We start from the raw sequence: 21,780 nt of genomic DNA, 5'->3' as shown, positions 1-21,780 counted from the left end.
AGCACCACAAGGTACTGTACTTGCACCGTTTTTGTTCACATTGTATACGTCAGATTTCAAACCTAGATTCCCGGACTGTCCAGTAATTAAATTTGCAGATGATTCTGCTATGATAGGTTTAATAAAAGAGGATGACGATACAAATTTCAAATCTGAAATAGTTAGGTTTACGAAATACTGTGATGAAAATTTCCTGGAACTTAATGTAGCAAAAACCAAAGAAATGCGAATAGATTTCCGCCGTAAAAAAAGAAGGGAAATTGAGCCTGTCCAGATTAAAGGACATGAGGTAGAAATCGTTAAAACATATAAGTATCTTGGGGTAACGTATGACAATAATTTATCATGGGGAGAGCATGTAGATCAACTAATTAAAAAATTAAATACTAGACTGTACTGTTTGAGGAAAATGAACGTTTTTAGGGTAAGGGAAGAGATACTTACTATGTTTTATTCATCTGTTATTTATTCAATCTGGGATTATTGCCTATTAGGCTGGGGTGGGAACATAAACAAAGGAGATAAGGGCCGCATATGTAAAGTGTTAGAAAGGGCATTAAGAGTGATTGGCTCGTCGGCGCTGACAGCGGACTCAGTCTACGATTGTCACTACGGAGAACGATTGAAAAATGGTTTACAGGCGGTCATGGAGGAGGAAAGCCACCCCCTTCATTCGGATCTTCTTCGCTGCCACATTGGTAGAAGTGGTAGACTGAGGCCGGTGTTGGCGCGGACGGGTCGATACTCAAATTCGTTTCTCCCAGCTGGGATTAAAAAATTTAACGATGACTTTAAGAGGTAACTACAATAATTTTGATAACAATAATAAATAATATAATATAATAATTAATAATGAAATATAAGACACTTTTTAAACCGTTTTGTAATGATCTGTATTTTTAACTTAAATATTTTTGAGCTGTAATTTTATGATGTACTTTTTTAATCATTGTGTATTTTTATATTGTTATTCTGCATTTTATACTTTATTTTTATACGATATTTTTATACGATATTTTTATGTGATAAGTGAGCAAATGCAATTTCCAGTTTATTTGGACAATAAAAGTTATCTTTATCTGTATCTGTATCTGGTCTAAAACGTCTCCAAATGCGATTTGGAGATATTCTAAACACTTTGGTCTTTTTATGTTAACAAATTTTTTCGAAATGCACAAAATGATCTAAAACATCTCTAAATGCGATTTGAAGCAATTTTCTACACTTTGATGTTTTTGTGTGAAAAGTTTTTCGAAAATCACAAAATGGTCTAAAACGTCTCCAAATGCGATTTGAAGGAATTTTGTACACTTTGATGTTTTTGTGTGAAAAGTTTTTTCGAAAAACACAAAATGGTCTAAAACGTCTCCAAATGCGATTTGGAGATATTCTAAACACTTTGGTCTTTTTATGTTAACAAATTTTTTCGAAATGCACAAAATGGTCTAAAACGTCTCTAAATGCGATTTGAAGATATTCTGTGCACTTTGATATTTTTGTGTGAAAAGTTTTATCGACATGCTCAAAATGGTTTAAAACGTTTTCAAACACGATATTAAGCTATTTTGTGCAATTTGATGTTTTTGTGTGAAAAGTTTTATCAAAATGCACAAAATGGTCTAAAACGTCTCTAAATACGATTTGAAGTTATTTTGTACACTTTGATGTTTTTGTGTGAAAAGTTTTATCGAAATGCACAAAATGGTCTAAAACCTCTCTAAATGCGATTTGAAGCTATTTTGTACACTTTGATGTTTTTGTGTGAAAAGTTTTATCGAAATGCTCAAAATGCTCTAAAACGGTTTTAAATGTGATTTTAAGCACTTTGATGTTTTTGTGTAACCAAGTTTCATCGAAATGCAAAAAATGGTCTAAAACGTCTCCAAATGTGATTTGAAGATATTCTAAACACTTTGGTCTTTTTATGTTAACACATTTTATCGAAATGCACAAAATGCTCTAAAACGTCTCCAAATGCAATTTGAAGCTATTCTGTTCACTTTTATGTTTTTGTGTGAAAAGTTTTATCGACATGCTCAAAATGGTCTAAAACGTTTTCAAACACGATATTAAGCTATTTTGTGCAATTTGATGTTTTTGTGTGAAAAGTTTTATCGAATTGCACAAAATGGTCTAAAACATCTCTAAATGCGATTTGAAGCTATTTTGTGCACTTTGATGTTTTTGTGTGAAAAGTTTTATCGAAATGCTCAAAATGCTCTAAAACGGTTTGAAATGTGATTTTAAGCATTTTTATGTATTTGTGTAACCAAGTTTCATCGAAATGCCCAAAATGGTCTAAAACGTCTCTAAATGCGATTTGAAGCTATTTTGTACACTTTGTTGTTTTTATGTGAATATGAATATATATGAATATCGAAATTCACAAAATGGTTTAAAACGTCTCCAAATGCGATTTGAAGCTATTCTGTGCACTTTGATGTTTTTTTGTGTAAAGTTTTATCGACATGCTCAAAATGGTTTAAAACGATTTCAAACACGGTATTAAGCTATTTTGTGCAATTTGATGTTTTTGTGTGAAAAGTTTTATCGAAATGCTCAAAATGCTCTAAAACGGTTTTAAATGTGATTTTAAGCACTTTGATGTTTTTGTGTAACCAAGTTCCATCGAAATGCACAAAATGGTTTAAAACGTCTCCAAATGCGATTTGGAGATATTCTAAACACTTTGGTCTTTTTATGTTAACAAATTTGTTCAAAATGCACAAAATAGTCTAAAACGTCTCCAAATGCGATTTGAAGCTATTTTGTGCACTTTGATTTTTTTGTGTGAAAAGTTTTATCGAAATGCTCAAAATGGTCTAAAACGGTTTCAAATGTGATTTTAAGCAATTTCATGTTTTTGTGTAACCAAGTTTCATCGAAATGCACAAAATGGTCTAAAACGTCTCCAAATGCGATTTGAAGCTATTTTGTACACTTTGATTTTTTTGTGTGAAAAGTTTTAACAAAATGCTAAAAATGCTCTAAAACGGTTTTAAATGTGATTTTAAGCACTTTGATGTTTTTGTGTAACCAAGTTCCATCGAAATGCACAAAATGGTTTAAAACGTCTCCAAATGCGAATTGGAGATATTCTAAACACTTTGGTCTTTTTATGTTAACAAATTTTTTCGAAATGTACAAAATAGTCTAAAACGTCCCCAAATGCGATTTGAAGCTATTTTGTGCACTTTGATGTTTTTGTGTGAAAAGTATTATCGAAATGCTAAAAATGCTCTAAAACGGATTCAAATGTGATTTTAAGCACTTTGATGTTTTTGTGTAACCAAGTTTCATCGAAATGCACAAAATGGTCTAAAACGTCTCAAAATGCGAATTGAAGCTATTTTGTACACTTTGATGTTTTTGTGTGAAAAGTTTTATCGAAATGCTCAAAATGGTCTAAAACGGTTTCAAATGTGATTTGAAGCTATTTTGTACACTTTGATGTTTTTGTGTGAAAAGTTTTATCGAAATGCTCAAAATGCTCTAAAACGGTTTCAAATGTGATTTTAAGCACTTTGATGTTTTTGTGTAACCAAGTTTCATCGAAATGCACAAAATGGTCTAAAACGTCTCCAAATGCGATTTGGAGATATTCTAAACACTTTGGTCTTTTTATGTTAACAAATTTTTTCGAAATGCACAAAATGGTCTAAAACGTCTCTAAATGCGATTTGAAGATATTCTGTGCACTTTGATGTTTTTGTGTGAAAAGTTTTATCGACATGCTCAAAATGGTTTAAAATGATTTCAAACACGGTATTAAGCTATTTTGTGCAATTTGATGTTTTTGTGTGAAAAGTTTTATCGAAATGCACAAAATGGTCTAAAACATCTCTAAATGCGATTTGAAGCTATTTTGTGCACTTTGATGTTTTTGTGTAAAAAGTTTATCGAAATGCTCAAAACGCTCTAAAACGGTTTTAAATGTGATTTTAAGCACTTTGATGTTTTTGTGTAACCAAGTTTCATCGAAATGCACAAAATGGTCTAAAACGTCTCTAAATGCGATTTGAAGATATTCTGTGCACTTTGATATTTTTTTGTGAAAAGTTTTATCGACATGCTCAAAATGGTTTAAAACGTTTTCAAACACGATATTAAGCTATTTTGTGCAATTTGATGTTTTTGTGTGAAAAGTTTTATCGAAATGCACAAAATGGTCTAAAACGTCTCTAAATGCGATTTGAAGCTATTTTGTACACTTTGATGTTTTTGTGTGAAAAGTTTTATCGAAATGCACAAAATGGTCTAAAACCTCTCCAAATACGATTTGAAGCTATTTTGTGCAGTTTGATTTTTTTGTGTGAAAAGTTTTATCGAAATGCTCAAAATGCTCTAAAACGGTTTCAAATGTGATTTTAAGCACTTTGATGTTTTTGTGTAACCAAGTTTCATCGAAATGCACAAAATGGTCTAAAACGTCTCCAAATGTGATTTGAAGCTATTTTGTGCAATTTGATGTTTTTGTGTGAAAAGTATTATCGAAATGTTAAAAATGCTCTAAAACGGTTTCAAATGTGATTTTAAGCACTTTGATGTTTTTGTGTAACCAAGTTTCATCGAAATGCACAAAATGGTCTAAAACGTCTCCAAATGCGATTTGAAGCTATTCTGTACACTTTGTTGTTTTTATGTGAAAAGTTTTATCGAAATGCACAAAATGGTTTAAAACGTCTCCAAATGCGATTTGAAGCTATTCTGTGCACTTTGATGTTTTTTTTGTAAAAAGTTTTATCGACATGCTCAAAATGGTTTAAAACGATTACAAACACGGTATTAAGCTATGTTGTGCAATTTGATGTTTTTGTGTGAAAAGTTTTATCGAAATGCACAAAATGGTCTAAAACGTCTCTAAATGCGATTTGAAGCTATTTTGTACACTTTGATGTTTTTGTGTGAAAAGTTTTATCGAAATGCACAAAATGGTCTAAAACCTCTCTAAATGCGATTTGAAGCTATTTTGTACACTTTGATGTTTTTGTGTGAAAAGTTTTATCGAAATGCTCAAAATGCTCTAAAACGGTTTTAAATGTGATTTTAAGCACTTTGATGTTTTTGTGTAACCAAGTTCCATCGAAATGCACAAAATGGTTTAAAACGTTTCCAAATGCGATTTGGAGATATTCTAAACACTTTGGTCTTTTTATGTTAACAAATTTTTTCGAAATGCACAAAATAGTCTAAAACGTCTTCAAATGCGATTTGAAGCTATTTTGTGCACTCTGATTTATTTGTGTGAAAAGTTTTATCGAAACGCTCAAAATGGTCTAAAACGGTTTCAAATGTGATTTTAAGCACTTTGATGTTTTTGTGTAACCAAGTTTCATCGAAATGCACAAAATGGTCTAAAACGTCTCCAAATGCGATTTGAAGCTATTTTGTACACTTTGATGTTTTTGTGTGAAAAGTATTATCGAAATGCTCAAAATGCTCTAAAACGCTTTCAAATGTAATTTTAAGCACTTTGATGTTTTTGTGTAACCAAGTTTCATCGAAATGCACAAAATGGTCTAAAACGTCTCCAAATGCGATTTGAAGCTATTTTGTACACTTTGATGTTTTTGTGTGAAAAGTTTTATCGAAATGCTCAAAATGGTCTAAAACGGTTTCAAATGTGATTTGAAGCTATTTTGTACACTTTGATGTTTTTGTGTGAAAAGTTTTATCGAAATGCTCAAAATGCTCTAAAACGGTTTCAAATGTGATTTTAAGCACTTTGATGTTTTTGTGTAACCAAGTTTCATCGAAATGCACAAAATGGTTTAAAACGTCTCCAAATGCGATTTGAAGCTATTCTAAGCACTTTGGTGTTTTTATGTTAAAAAGTTTTTTCGAAATGCACAAAATGGTCTAAAACGTCTCCAAATGCGATTTGAAGCTATTTTGTGCAATTTGATGTTTTTGTGTGAAAAGTTTTATCGAAACGCACAAAATGGTCTAAAACATCTCTAAATGCGATTTGAAGCTATTTTGTGCACTTTGATGTTTTTGTGTGAAAAGTTTTATCGAAACGCACAAAATGGTCTAAAACATCTCTAAATGCGATTTGAAGCTATTTTGTGCACTTTGATGTTTTTGTGTGAAAAGTTTTATCGAAATGCTCAAAATGCACTAAAACGGTTTTAAATGTGATTTTAAGCACTTTGATGTTTTTGTGTAACCAAGATTCATCGAAACGCACAAAATGGTCTAAAACGTCTCCAAATACGATTTGAAGCTATTTTGTACACTTTGATGTTTTTGTTTGAAAAGTTTATCGAAATGCTCAAAACGCTCTAAAACGGTTTTAAATGTGATTTTAAGCACTTTGATGTTTTTGTGTAACCAAGTGTCATCGAAATGCACAAAATGGTCTAAAACGTCTCCAAATGCGATTTGGAGATATTCTAAACACTTTGGTCTTTTTATGTTAACAAATTTTTTCGAAATGCACAAAATGGTCTAAAACATCTCTAATTGCGATTTGAAGCAATTTTCTACACTTTGATGTTTTTGTGTGAAAAGTTTTTCGAAAATCACAAAATGGTCTAAAACGTCTCCAAATGCGATTTGAAGGAATTTTGTACACTTTGATGTTTTTGTGTGAAAAGTTTTTTCGAAAAACACAAAATGGTCTAAAACGTCTCCAAATGCGATTTGGAGATATTCTAAACACTTTGGTTTTTTTATGTTAACAAATTTTTTCGAAATGCACAAAATGGTCTAAAACGTCTCTAAATGCGATTTGAAGATATTCTGTGCACTTTGATATTTTTGTGTGAAAAGTTTTATCGACATGCTCAAAATGGTTTAAAACGTTTTCAAACACGATATTAAGCTATTTTGTGCAATTTGATGTTTTTGTGTGAAAAGTTTTATCAAAATGCACAAAATGGTCGAAAACGTCTCTAAATACGATTTGAAGTTATTTTGTACACTTTGATGTTTTTGTGTGAAAAGTTTTATCGAAATGCACAAAATGGTCTAAAACCTCTCTAAATGCGATTTGAAGCTATTTTGTACACTTTGATGTTTTTGTGTGAAAAGTTTTATCGAAATGCTCAAAATGCTCTAAAACGGTTTTAAATGTGATTTTAAGCACTTTGATGTTTTTGTGTAACCAAGTTTCATCGAAATGCAAAAAATGGTCTAAAACGTCTCCAAATGTGATTTGAAGATATTCTAAACACTTTGGTCTTTTTATGTTAACACATTTTATCGAAATGCACAAAATGCTCTAAAACGTCTCCAAATGCAATTTGAAGCTATTCTGTTCACTTTTATGTTTTTGTGTGAAAAGTTTTATCGACATGCTCAAAATGGTCTAAAACGTTTTCAAACACGATATTAAGCTATTTTGTGCAATTTGATGTTTTTGTGTGAAAAGTTTTATCGAATTGCACAAAATGGTCTAAAACATCTCTAAATGCGATTTGAAGCTATTTTGTGCACTTTGATGTTTTTGTGTGAAAAGTTTTATCGAAATGCTCAAAATGCTCTAAAACGGTTTGAAATGTGATTTTAAGCATTTTTATGTATTTGTGTAACCAAGTTTCATCGAAATGCCCAAAATGGTCTAAAACGTCTCTAAATGCGATTTGAAGCTATTTTGTACACTTTGTTGTTTTTATGTGAATATGAATATATATGAATATCGAAATGCACAAAATGGTTTAAAACGTCTCCAAATGCGATTTGAAGCTATTCTGTGCACTTTGATGTTTTTTTGTGTAAAGTTTTATCGACATGCTCAAAATGGTTTAAAACGATTTCAAACACGGTATTAAGCTATTTTGTGCAATTTGATGTTTTTGTGTGAAAAGTTTTATCGAAATGCTCAAAATGCTCTAAAACGGTTTTAAATGTGATTTTAAGCACTTTGATGTTTTTGTGTAACCAAGTTCCATCGAAATGCACAAAATGGTTTAAAACGTCTCCAAATGCGATTTGGAGATATTCTAAACACTTTGGTCTTTTTATGTTAACAAATTTGTTCAAAATGCACAAAATAGTCTAAAACGTCTCCAAATGCGATTTGAAGCTATTTTGTGCACTTTGATTTTTTTGTGTGAAAAGTTTTATCGAAATGCTCAAAATGGTCTAAAACGGTTTCAAATGTGATTTTAAGCAATTTCATGTTTTTGTGTAACCAAGTTTCATCGAAATGCACAAAATGGTCTAAAACGTCTCCAAATGCGATTTGAAGCTATTTTGTACACTTTGATGTTTTTGTGTGAAAAGTTTTAACAAAATGCTAAAAATGCTCTAAAACGGTTTTAAATGTGATTTTAAGCACTTTGATGTTTTTGTGTAACCAAGTTCCATCGAAATGCACAAAATGGTTTAAAACGTCTCCAAATGCGAATTGGAGATATTCTAAACACTTTGGTCTTTTTATGTTAACAAATTTTTTCGAAATGTACAAAATAGTCTAAAACGTCCCCAAATGCGATTTGAAGCTATTTTGTGCACTTTGATGTTTTTGTGTGAAAAGTATTATCGAAATGCTAAAAATGCTCTAAAACGGATTCAAATGTGATTTTAAGCACTTTGATGTTTTTGTGTAACCAAGTTTCATCGAAATGCACAAAATGGTCTAAAACGTCTCAAAATGCGAATTGAAGCTATTTTGTACACTTTGATGTTTTTGTGTGAAAAGTTTTATCGAAATGCTCAAAATGGTCTAAAACGGTTTCAAATGTGATTTGAAGCTATTTTGTACATTTGATGTTTTTGTGTGAAAAGTTTTATCGAAATGCTCAAAATGCTCTAAAACGGTTTCAAATGTGATTTTAAGCACTTTGATGTTTTTGTGTAACCAAGTTTCATCGAAATGCACAAAATGGTCTAAAACGTCTCCAAATGCGATTTGGAGATATTCTAAACACTTTGGTCTTTTTATGTTAACAAATTTTTTCGAAATGCACAAAATGGTCTAAAACGTCTCTAAATGCGATTTGAAGATATTCTGTGCACTTTGATGTTTTTGTGTGAAAAGTTTTATCGACATGCTCAAAATGGTTTAAAATGATTTCAAACACGGTATTAAGCTATTTTGTGCAATTTGATGTTTTTGTGTGAAAAGTTTTATCGAAATGCACAAAATGGTCTAAAACATCTCTAAATGCGATTTGAAGCTATTTTGTGCACTTTGATGTTTTTGTGTAAAAAGTTTATCGAAATGCTCAAAACGCTCTAAAACGGTTTTAAATGTGATTTTAAGCACTTTGATGTTTTTGTGTAACCAAGTTTCATCGAAATGCACAAAATGGTCTAAAACGTCTCTAAATGCGATTTGAAGATATTCTGTGCACTTTGATATTTTTTTGTGAAAAGTTTTATCGACATGCTCAAAATGGTTTAAAACGTTTTCAAACACGATATTAAGCTATTTTGTGCAATTTGATGTTTTTGTGTGAAAAGTTTTATCGAAATGCACAAAATGGTCTAAAACGTCTCTAAATGCGATTTGAAGCTATTTTGTACACTTTGATGTTTTTGTGTGAAAAGTTTTATCGAAATGCACAAAATGGTCTAAAACCTCTCCAAATACGATTTGAAGCTATTTTGTGCAGTTTGATTTTTTTGTGTGAAAAGTTTTATCGAAATGCTCAAAATGCTCTAAAACGGTTTCAAATGTGATTTTAAGCACTTTGATGTTTTTGTGTAACCAAGTTTCATCGAAATGCACAAAATGGTCTAAAACGTCTCCAAATGTGATTTGAAGCTATTTTGTGCAATTTGATGTTTTTGTGTGAAAAGTATTATCGAAATGTTAAAAATGCTCTAAAACGGTTTCAAATGTGATTTTAAGCACTTTGATGTTTTTGTGTAACCAAGTTTCATCGAAATGCACAAAATGGTCTAAAACGTCTCCAAATGCGATTTGAAGCTATTCTGTACACTTTGTTGTTTTTATGTGAAAAGTTTTATCGAAATGCACAAAATGGTTTAAAACGTCTCCAAATGCGATTTGAAGCTATTCTGTGCACTTTGATGTTTTTTTGTAAAAAGTTTTATCGACATGCTCAAAATGGTTTAAAACGATTACAAACACGGTATTAAGCTATGTTGTGCAATTTGATGTTTTTGTGTGAAAAGTTTTATCGAAATGCACAAAATGGTCTAAAACGTCTCTAAATGCGATTTGAAGCTATTTTGTACACTTTGATGTTTTTGTGTGAAAAGTTTTATCGAAATGCACAAAATGGTCTAAAACCTCTCTAAATGCGATTTGAAGCTATTTTGTACACTTTGATGTTTTTGTGTGAAAAGTTTTATCGAAATGCTCAAAATGCTCTAAAACGGTTTCAAATGTGATTTTAAGCACTTTGATGTTTTTGTGTAACCAAGTTTCATCGAAATGCACAAAATGGTCTAAAACGTCTCCAAATGCGATTTGAAGCTATTTTGTACACTTTGATGTTTTTGTGTGAAAAGTATTATCGAAATGCTCAAAATGCTCTAAAACGCTTTCAAATGTAATTTTAAGCACTTTGATGTTTTTGTGTAACCAAGTTTCATCGAAATGCACAAAATGGTCTAAAACGTCTCCAAATGCGATTTGAAGCTATTTTGTACACTTTGATGTTTTTGTGTGAAAAGTTTTATCGAAATGCTCAAAATGGTCTAAAACGGTTTCAAATGTGATTTGAAGCTATTTTGTACACTTTGATGTTTTTGTGTGAAAAGTTTTATCGAAATGCTCAAAATGCTCTAAAACGGTTTCAAATGTGATTTTAAGCACTTTGATGTTTTTGTGTAACCAAGTTTCATCGAAATGCACAAAATGGTTTAAAACGTCTCCAAATGCGATTTGAAGCTATTCTAAGCACTTTGGTGTTTTTATGTTAAAAAGTTTTTTCGAAATGCACAAAATGGTCTAAAACGTCTCCAAATGCGATTTGAAGCTATTTTGTGCAATTTGATGTTTTTGTGTGAATAGTTTTATCGAAACGCACAAAATGGTCTAAAACATCTCTAAATGCGATTTGAAGCTATTTTGTGCACTTTGATGTTTTTGTGTGAAAAGTTTTATCGAAACGCACAAAATGGTCTAAAACATCTCTAAATGCGATTTGAAGCTATTTTGTGCACTTTGATGTTTTTGTGTGAAAAGTTTTATCGAAATGCTCAAAATGCACTAAAACGGTTTTAAATGTGATTTTAAGCACTTTGATGTTTTTATGTAACCAAGATTCATCGAAACGCACAAAATGGTCTAAAACGTCTCCAAATACGATTTGAAGCTATTTTGTACACTTTGATGTTTTTGTTTGAAAAGTTTATCGAAATGCTCAAAACGCTCTAAAACGGTTTTAAATGTGATTTTAAGCACTTTGATGTTTTTGTGTAACCAAGTGTCATCGAAATGCACAAAATGGTCTAAAACGTCTCCAAATGCGATTTGGAGATATTCTAAACACTTTGGTCTTTTTATGTTAACAAATTTTTTCGAAATGCACAAAATGGTCTAAAACATCTCTAAATGCGATTTGAAGCAATTTTCTACACTTTGATGTTTTTGTGTGAAAAGTTTTTCGAAAATCACAAAATGGTCTAAAACGTCTCCAAATGCGATTTGAAGGAATTTTGTACACTTTGATGTTTTTGTGTGAAAAGTTTTTTCGAAAAACACAAAATGGTCTAAAACGTCTCCAAATGCGATTTGGAGATATTCTAAACACTTTGGTTTTTTTATGTTAACAAATTTTTTCGAAATGCACAAAATGGTCTAAAACGTCTCTAAATGCGATTTGAAGATATTCTGTGCACTTTGATATTTTTGTGTGAAAAGTTTTATCGACATGCTCAAAATGCTCTAAAACGCTTTTAAATGTGATTTTAAGCACTTTGATGTTTTTGTGTAACCAAGTTTCATCGAAATGCAAAAAATGGTCTAAAACGTCTCCAAATGTGATTTGAAGATATTCTAAACACTTTGGTCTTTTTATGTTAACACATTTTATAGAAATGCACAAAATGCTCTAAAACGTCTCCAAATGCAATTTGAAGCTATTCTGTTCACTTTTATGTTTTTGTGTGAAAAGTTTTATCGACATGCTCAAAATGGTCTAAAACGTTTTCAAACACGATATTAAGCTATTTTGTGCAATTTGATGTTTTTGTGTGAAAAGTTTTATCGAAATGCTCAAAATGCACTAAAACGGTTTTAAATGTGATTTTAAGCACTTTGATGTTTTTGTGTAACCAAGATTCATCGAAACGCACAAAATGGTCTAAAACGTCTCCAAATACGATTTGAAGCTATTTTGTACACTTTGATGTTTTTGTTTGAAAAGTTTATCGAAATGCTCAAAACGCTCTAAAACGGTTTTAAATGTGATTTTAAGCACTTTGATGTTTTTGTGTAACCAAGTGTCATCGAAATGCACAAAATGGTCTAAAACGTCTCCAAATGCGATTTGGAGATATTCTAAACAATTTGGTCTTTTTATGTTAACACATTTTTTCGAAATGCACAAAATGGTCTAAAACATCTCTAAATGCGATTTGAAGCAATTTTCTACACTTTGATGTTTTTGTGTGAAAGTTTTTTCGAAAAACACAAAATGGTCTAAAACGTCTCCAAATGCGATTTGGAGATATTCTAAACACTTTGGTCTTTTTATGTTAACAAATTTTTTCGAAATGCACAAAATGGTCTAAAACGTCTCTAAATGCGATTTGAAGATATTCTGTGCACTTTGATATTTTTGTGTGAAAAGTTTTATCGACATGCTCAAAATGGTTTAAAACGTTTTCAAACACGATATTAAGCTATTTTGTGCAATTTGATGTTTTTGTGTGAAAAGTTTTATCAAAATGCACAAAATGGTCTAAAACGTCTCTAAATACGATTTGAAGTTATTTTGTACACTTTGATGTTTTTGTGTGAAAAGTTTTATCGAAATGCACAAAATGGTCTAAAACCTCTCTAAATGCGATTTGAAGCTATTTTGTACACTTTGATGTTTTTGTGTGAAAAGTTTTATCGAAATGCTCAAAATGCTCTAAAACGGTTTTAAATGTGATTTTAAGCACTTTGATGTTTTTGTGTAACCAAGTTTCATCGAAATGCAAAAAATGGTCTAAAACGTCTCCAAATGTGATTTGAAGATATTCTAAACACTTTGGTCTTTTTATGTTAACACATTTTATCGAAATGCACAAAATGCTCTAAAACGTCTCCAAATGCAATTTGAAGCTATTCTGTTCACTTTTATGTTTTTGTGTGAAAAGTTTTATCGACATGCTCAAAATGGTCTAAAACGTTTTCAAACACGATATTAAGCTATTTTGTGCAATTTGATGTTTTTGTGTGAAAAGTTTTATCGAATTGCACAAAATGGTCTAAAACATCTCTAAATGCGATTTGAAGCTATTTTGTGCACTTTGATGTTTTTGTGTGAAAAGTTTTATCGAAATGCTCAAAATGCTCTAAAACGGTTTGAAATGTGATTTTAAGCATTTTTATGTATTTGTGTAACCAAGTTTCATCGAAATGCCCAAAATGGTCTAAAACGTCTCTAAATGCGATTTGAAGCTATTTTGTACACTTTGTTGTTTTTATGTGAAAAGTTTTATCGAAATGCACAAAATGGTTTAAAACGTCTCCAAATGCGATTTGAAGCTATTCTGTGCACTTTGATGTTTTTTTGTGTAAAGTTTTATCGACATGCTCAAAATGGTTTAAAACGATTTCAAACACGGTATTAAGCTATTTTGTGCAATTTGATGTTTTTGTGTGAAAAGTTTTATCGAAATGCTCAAAATGCTCTAAAACGGTTTTAAATGTGATTTTAAGCACTTTGATGTTTTTGTGTAACCAAGTTCCATCGAAATGCACAAAATGGTTTAAAACGTCTCCAAATGCGATTTAGAGATATTCTAAACACTTTGGTCTTTTTATGTTAACAAATTTTTTCAAAATGCACAAAATAGTCTAAAACGTCTCCAAATGCGATTTGAAGCTATTTTGTGCACTTTGATTTTTTTGTGTGAAAAGTTTTATCGAAATGCTCAAAATGGTCTAAAACGGTTTCAAATGTGATTTTAAGCACTGTCATGTTTTTGTGTAACCAAGTTTCATCGAAATGCACAAAATGGTCTAAAACGTCTCCAAATGCGATTTGAAGCTATTTTGTACACTTTGATGTTTTTGTGTGAAAAGTATTATCGAAATGCTAAAAATGCTCTAAAACGGTTTCAAATGTGATTTTAAGCACTTTGATGTTTTTGTGTAACCAAGTTTCATCGAAATGCACAAAATGGTCTAAAACGTCTCCAAATGCGATTTGGAGATATTCTAAACACTTTGGTCTTTTTATGTTAACAAATTTTTTCGAAATGCACAAAATGGTCTAAAACGTCTCTAAATGAGATTTGAAGCTATTTTGTACACTTTGATGTTTTTGTGTGAAAAGTTTTATCGAAATGCTCAAAATGCTCTAAAACGGTTTCAAATGTGATTTTAAGCACTTTGATGTTTTTGTGTAACCAAGTTTCATCGAAATGCACAAAATGGTCTAAAACGTCTCCAAATGCGATTTGGAGATATTCTAAACACTTTGGTCTTTTTATGTTAACAAATTTTTTCGAAATGCACAAAATGGTCTAAAACGTCTCTAAATGCGATTTGAAGATATTCTGTGCACTTTGATGTTTTTGTGTGAAAAGTTTTATCAACATGCTCAAAATGGTTTAAAACGATTTCAGACACGGTATTAAGATATTCTGTGCACTTTGATGTTTTTGTGTGAAAAGTTTTATCGAAATGCACAAAATGGTCTAAAACCTCTCTAAATGCGATTTGAAGGAATTGTGTACACTTTGATGTTTTTGTGTGAAAAGTTTTTTCGAAAAACACAAAATGGTCTAAAACGTCTCCAAATGCAATTTGGAGATAATCTAAACACTTTGGTCTTTTTATGTTAACAAATTTTTTCGAAATGCACAAAATGGTCTAAAACGTCTCTAAATGCGATTTGAAGATATTCTGGGCACTTTGATATTTTTGTGTGAAAAGTTTTATCGACATGCTCAAAATGGTTTAAAACGTTTTCAAACACAATATTAAGCTATTTTGTGCAATTTGATGTTTTTGTGTGAAAAGTTTTATCAAAATGCACAAAATGGTCTAAAACGTCTCTAAATGCGATTTGAAGCTATTTTGTACACTTTGATGTTTTTGTGTGAAAAGTTTTATCGAAATGCACAAAATGGTATAAAACCTCTCTAAATGCGATTTGAAGCTATTTTGTACACTTTGATGTTTTTGTGTGAAAAGTTTTATCGAAATGCTCAAAATGCTCTAAAACGGTTTTAAATGTGATTTTAAGCACTTTGATGTTTTTGTGTAACCAAGTTCCATCGAAATGCACAAAATGGTCTAAAACGGTTTTAAATGTGATTTTAAGCACTTTGATGTTTTTGTGTAACCAAGTTCCATCGAAATGCACAAAATGGTTTAAAACGTCTCCAAATGCGATTTGGAGATATTCTAAACACTTTGGTCTTTTTATGTTAACAAATTTTTTCGAAATGCACAAAATAGTCTAAAACGTCTCCAAATGCGATTTGAAGCTATTTTGTGCACTTTGATGTTTTTGTGTGAAAAGTTTTATCGAAACGCTCAAAATGGTCTAAAACGGTTTCAAATGTGATTTTAAGCACTTTGATGTTTTTGTGTAACCAAGTTTCATCGAAATGCACAAAATGGTCTAATACGTCTCCAAATGCGATTTGAAGCTATTTTGTACACTTTGATGTTTTTGTGTGAAAAGTATTATCGAAATGCTCAAAATGCTCTAAAACGCTTTCAAATGTAATTTTAAGCACTTTGATGTTTTTGTGTAACCAAGTTTCATCGAAATGCACAAAATGGTCTAAAACGTCTCCAAATGCGATTTGAAGCTATTTTGTACACTTTGATGTTTTTGTGTGAAAAGTTTTATCGAAATGCACAAAATGGTCTAAAACCTCTCTAAATGCGATTTGAAGCTATTTTGTACACTTTGATGTTTTTGTGTGAAAAGTTTTATCGAAATGCTCAAAATGCTCTAAAACGGTTTTAAATGTGATTTTAAGCACTTTGATGTTTTTGTGTAACCAAGTTCCATCGAAATGCACAAAATGGTTTAAAACGTCTCCAAATGCGATTTGGAGATATTCTAAACACTTTGGTCTTTTTATGTTAACAAATTTTTTCGAAATGCACAAAATAGTCTAAAACGTCTCCAAATGCGATTTGAAGCTATTTTGTGCACTTTGATTTTTTTGTGTGAAAAGTTTTATCGAAATGCTCAAAATGGTCTAAAACGGTTTCAAATGTGATTTTAAGCACTTTGATGTTTTTGTGTAACCAAGTTTCATCGAAATGCACAAAATGGTCTAAAACGTTTCCAAATGCGATTTGAAGCTATTTTGTACACTTTGATGTTTTTGTGTGAAAAGTATTATCGAAATGCTAAAAATGCTCTAAAACGGTTTCAAATGTGATTTTAAGCACTTTGATGTTTTTGTGTAACCAAGTTTCATCGAAATGCACAAAATGGTCTAAAACGTCTCCAAATGCGATTTGAAGCTATTTTGTACACTTTGATGTTTTTGTGTGAAAAGTTTTATCGAAATGCTCAAAATGGTCTAAAACGGTTTTAAATGTGATTTGAAGCTATTTTGTACACTTTGATGTTTTTGTGTGAAAAGTTTTATCGAAATGCTCAAAATGCTCTAAAACGGTTTCAAATGTGATTTTAAGCACTTTGATGTTTTTGTGTAACCAAGTTTCATCGAAATGCACAAAATGGTCTAAAACGTCTCCAAATGCGATTTGGAGATATTCTAAACACTTTGGTCTTTTTATGTTAACAAATTTTTTCGAAATGCACAAAATGGTCTAAAACGTCTCTAAATGCGATTTGAAGATATTCTGTGCACTTTGATGTTTTTGTGTGAAAAGTTTTATCGACATGCTCAAAATGGTTTAAAACGATTTCAAACACGATATTAAGCTATTTTGTGCAATTTGATGTTTTTGTGTGAAAAGTTTTATCGAAATGCACAAAATGGTCTAAAACATCTCTAAATGCGATTTGAAGCTATTTTGTGCACTCTGATGTTTTTGTGTGAAAAGTTTATCGAAATGCTCAAAACGCTCTAAAACGGTTTTAAATGTGATTTTAAGCACTTTGATGTTTTTGTGTAACCAAGTTTCATCGAAATGCACAAAATGGTCTAAAACGTCTCCAAATGCGATTTGGAGATATTCTAAACACTTTGGTCTTTTTATGTTAACAAATTTTTTCGAAATGCACAAAATGGTCTAAAACGTCTCCAAATGCGATTTGGAGATATTCTAAACACTTTGGTCTTTTTATGTTAACAAATTTTTTCTAAATGCACAAAATTGTTCTAAAACATCTCTCAAAACATTTTTTTTGCGATTTGAAGCAATTTTCTACACTTTGATGTTTTTGTGTGAAAAGTTTTTCGAAAATCACAAAATGGTCTAAAACGTCTCCAAATCGCATTTGGAGATATTCTAAACACTTTGGTCTTTTTATGTTAACAAATTTTTTCGAAATGCACAAAATGGTCTAAAACGTCTCTAAATGCGATTTGAAGATATTCTGTGCACTTTGATGTTTTTGTGTGAAAAGTTTTATCGACATGCTCAAAATGGTTTAAAACGATTTCAAACACGATATTAAGCTATTTTGTGCAATTTGATGTTTTTGTGTGAAAAGTTTTATCGAAATGCACAAAATGGTCTAAAACATCTCTAAATGCGATTTGAAGCTATTTTGTGCACTCCGATGTTTTTGTGTGAAAAGTTTATCGAAATGCTCAAAACGCTCTAAAACGGTTTTAAATGTGATTTTAAGCACTTTGATGTTTTTGTGTAACCAAGTTTCATCGAAATGCACAAAATGGTCTAAAACGTCTCCAAATGCGATTTGGAGATATTCTAAACACTTTGGTCTTTTTATGTTAACAAATTTTTTCGAAATGCACAAAATGGTCTAAAACGTCTCCAAATGCGATTTGGAGATATTCTAAACACTTTGGTCTTTTTATGTTAACAAATTTTTTCTAAATGCACAAAATTGTTCTAAAACATCTCTCAAAACATTTTTTGTGACAACTGGCTCTCACAAAAATACGAAACAAGTTTAGTGTCAAATGCCATTTTATTTGATAATGACGCAAAGTAGGGAAGCAATAAAAATTACGAGAGAATTGATCTTCCCTACGAAATGTGGGTTCACTCTCTGCCCTTAAATTACAGGTTAAACATGTATAATAATAATTGATCGAATAGAAACATAAACATTGAAATCAAAACTGTAGTTAACACAGTAGTTTAAATTAATATAAAATAAAATATAATGATATAATGATACATGCTTATCATCGTGGGTGCCAAAAAGGCCAAACTTATAAAACACCGTACGATAACACCGGTGGAGTAAGGGGTGGAGGCGGGAAATTATTTTATACAGCAAACTTAATAAATGCGATGTTTGTCCGGAGACGGTTATGAAGCGAATGTCGTGCTTCAGAATTAAACCACACGCCTAGAATTTAATGAGTTTACCAGTCATACTTTGAATACCATTCTACCCTGAGGATATCATAAATCGGTAGCTTCATGGTCATCCCATCCAAACAGTTTACATAAAGTCATGGGAAACTGACCGATAAACTATACTAATAGAGTGAACCCCATTGACACAAACGATTCTTCCTTTGGTATTTTTACTCGGAAGAAATTATTTTGTGACAACTGGCTCTCACAAAAATACGAAACAAGTTTAGTGTCAAATGCCATTTTATTTGATAATGACGCAAAGTAGGGAAGCAATAAAAATTACGAGAGAATTGATCTTCCCTACGAAATGTGGGTTCACTCTCTGCCCTTAAATTACAGGTTAAACATGTATAATAATAATTGATCGAATAGAAACATAAACATTGAAATCAAAACTGTAGTTAACACAGTAGTTTAAATTAATATAAAATAAAATATAATGATATAATGATACATGCTTATAATCGTGGGTGCCAAAAAGGCCAGAACCCATTGGAAATGGGAGCACCCAAACAAAACCAAGAAAGAAAGAAAAAAAAAAAGACAAGGAAATTTAAAACGAAACAGTATCATCTAACATACCAGTACTAATACAGTACTTAGTTAACTACCAAAGTTACAAACATCTATTTTAATGTAAAAGACCTTACTCTTGAGCCACACGCTCATTATCAAGAGCCACAAACTCATTATCAAGAGCCATACGCTCGGTATGTTCGGCCAAACGCCGTGTTTTATGTGGTAAACTAGATTTTGAAGGAATGTATCCGTATATAGGTTTTAAAGGCATCGGAGGACCAACGCCCCATCTTTTGAATTATATGCTCTGACAGCCCAAGACCTGCGGCGTGCGTAGCCGCTCCTATTCTAAAACTATGGCCTTTGTATAAATTAGTGTTTAACCCAATACAAGAAATTGCTGTCTTAATGCACGATGATACGAATTGTGGTGTCACTGGTTTACCGTTCATGTGTTGGAATAGAGGACCGTGCGTATGACCGAAGGAATCTAAATACACCCGAAGGTGGTGTACAGGGCAAAACGCCTTATTTGTTTGTGATGTAATATTTACAATGATCGGAGGTTTTCCCGTAGAAGTCTTAGAATGGCGTAATGTTAAGTTCATACCCGTGGAAGTGAATGTAATATCATCGCGTTGGAGCACTTTTGCTTCCATACCCGAACGAGCCGCTAATTCGCCCACTCGCATGAAACCCTGAAATGCTACTAAGAAAAATGCTGACAACAGCATTCTCATTTTTCTAGACGTAACTGTAGTATCTAGGGCCCTGATTAATTTTCTAAGGATATCAATTGTAATAGGCAAGCGTGTGTCTTTTGAATTTGCCGAAGCATGCATGCCGCGGAGAGTTTTCTTAACCAGAAAAGAATCGGAAGGGTCAGGAAAGCTGTGAATTTTGTGAATGAAACAAATAGCCGAAACGTGAGAATGAATAGTGCTTGGAGCGTACCCTTTCTCAAATAAAAATGCAATAAAGTTACAGAGATGGGTTGGAAGTAGCGGTAGAGTTCTTTTATCTACCGACCACCTATTGAGTAATTCCCAACTTCGTAAATAAGCCTTACGAGATGAAGTTGACAAGGACGCTTTGATTAATTGACGAGCTGATTGTGACAAGTTTGCACGTGAAGGCCACAAAATGTCATCATCCCTTGTTGAAGGTCCTATGAATAAAAAGTGGATAACTATTTGTAAAAGGGGAAAATTAAAATAAATTAAATATAAATAAACGAGGAGGGTACGACAGATGGAATAATTTTCAACTGCTTAAAGGTTTGTAAAGCTTTGTCGATTTTGAAGCGAGATAACCAATCAGCCAGAACATTTTTGACCCCCTGAATGTGTTGGGCTCTAAAATAAATGTTGTGATTTAGACAGCAGAGTATTAATCGTCTTAGTAGACGTAGTAGCACGTTATCTCTAGCGGTTTTCTTATTTATGATATATACCACCGCTAGATTGTCGGACTGAAATAGGATGAATTTATTAGATAGCCGATGGCCCCATAATTCGAGAGCTAAAACAATGGGGAACATTTCTTTCGCGGCGATTGAGTGATGTTGCATGTAAATTGGCCAACGAATCGCAAACCACTTTTCATTGAGAACCCCTGCGCACCCGATTGAGCCCGATGCATCAGTAAATAAATTGAGGGTTGAAGAAGATAACCAAATTTCTTCTAAAATCATGGCCTTCCCATTAAAGTTATTGGCAAATTCTAACCAAGTGTTTAAGTCTTCCTTGGTCTCGCTCGTTAAAGTACGGAAATCGGTGGCTAGGGGTTTTCTTGAATTAGATTGTTTTCCCGCTGTTAAATTTATTAATCGGCGTAAAAATGGGCGGCCCGGAACGACTACACAACAAGCAAAGTTGAGGAGGCCTAACAGAGATTGTAATTCTTTTAAGGTGACTTTTTGCCTAGACATAAAATAGGATAGTTTTTCCCGAATTTTTAATACTTTTTCTATAGGAAGTCTACATTCCATAGACAGAGTATCCACTTCTATCCCATATATGGTCAAGCATGTTCTTGGCGTAACAGTTTTACTGTACTTGATCGGGACCCCTACTTGTGAACAAAGAAACATAAAATTAGTCAGGGAATTTAAACAGGTATTGGAATCGGCTTCCCCTATGAACCAAAAATCATCTAATAAATGTGATATGCCCTGGGTTTGGAACTTGTTTTGCATAATCCACGTTAATGAGTCGCTGAACAAACCAAAGCGATTGCAAGAACTTGATGCCCCCATGGGTAGGCACTTATCATAGTAAAAACTACCTTCCCATGAAAAACCTAAAAGCCAATAATCTGTGGGTGTGATCGGGATAATCCGAAAGGCCTCTTCGATATCCGTTTTTGCCATGAGACTGCCCACCCCAAACTTTAATACTTGTTTGACAATTGTGTCAATGTTGTCGTATTGTACAATTTTTTCCCCGGTAGGAATCGTGTCATTGACGGAATTACCTTTCGGATAAGATAAATCGTGTATGATTCTAAATTTACCTGGTTCCGATTTTGGAATTACACCTAACGGAGAAATTCTGAAGTTTTTAAAGGGTGGTGATGAGAACGGTCCAGCAATTCTGCCTAAGAGTACTCCCTTTTTAATAAAGTCAGTTACCGCTTCCGAGTATGTGAAACAACTTCTATGGTTTTTAGCTGTCATAGGA

Source organism: Antedon mediterranea, chromosome 7 (assembly GCF_964355755.1).
Source record: "Antedon mediterranea chromosome 7, ecAntMedi1.1, whole genome shotgun sequence".
NCBI classification, from domain to species: Eukaryota; Metazoa; Echinodermata; class Crinoidea; order Comatulida; family Antedonidae; genus Antedon; species Antedon mediterranea.
The sequence above is the reverse complement of the archived record's forward strand: the minus strand, read 5'-3'. Positions refer to the sequence as shown.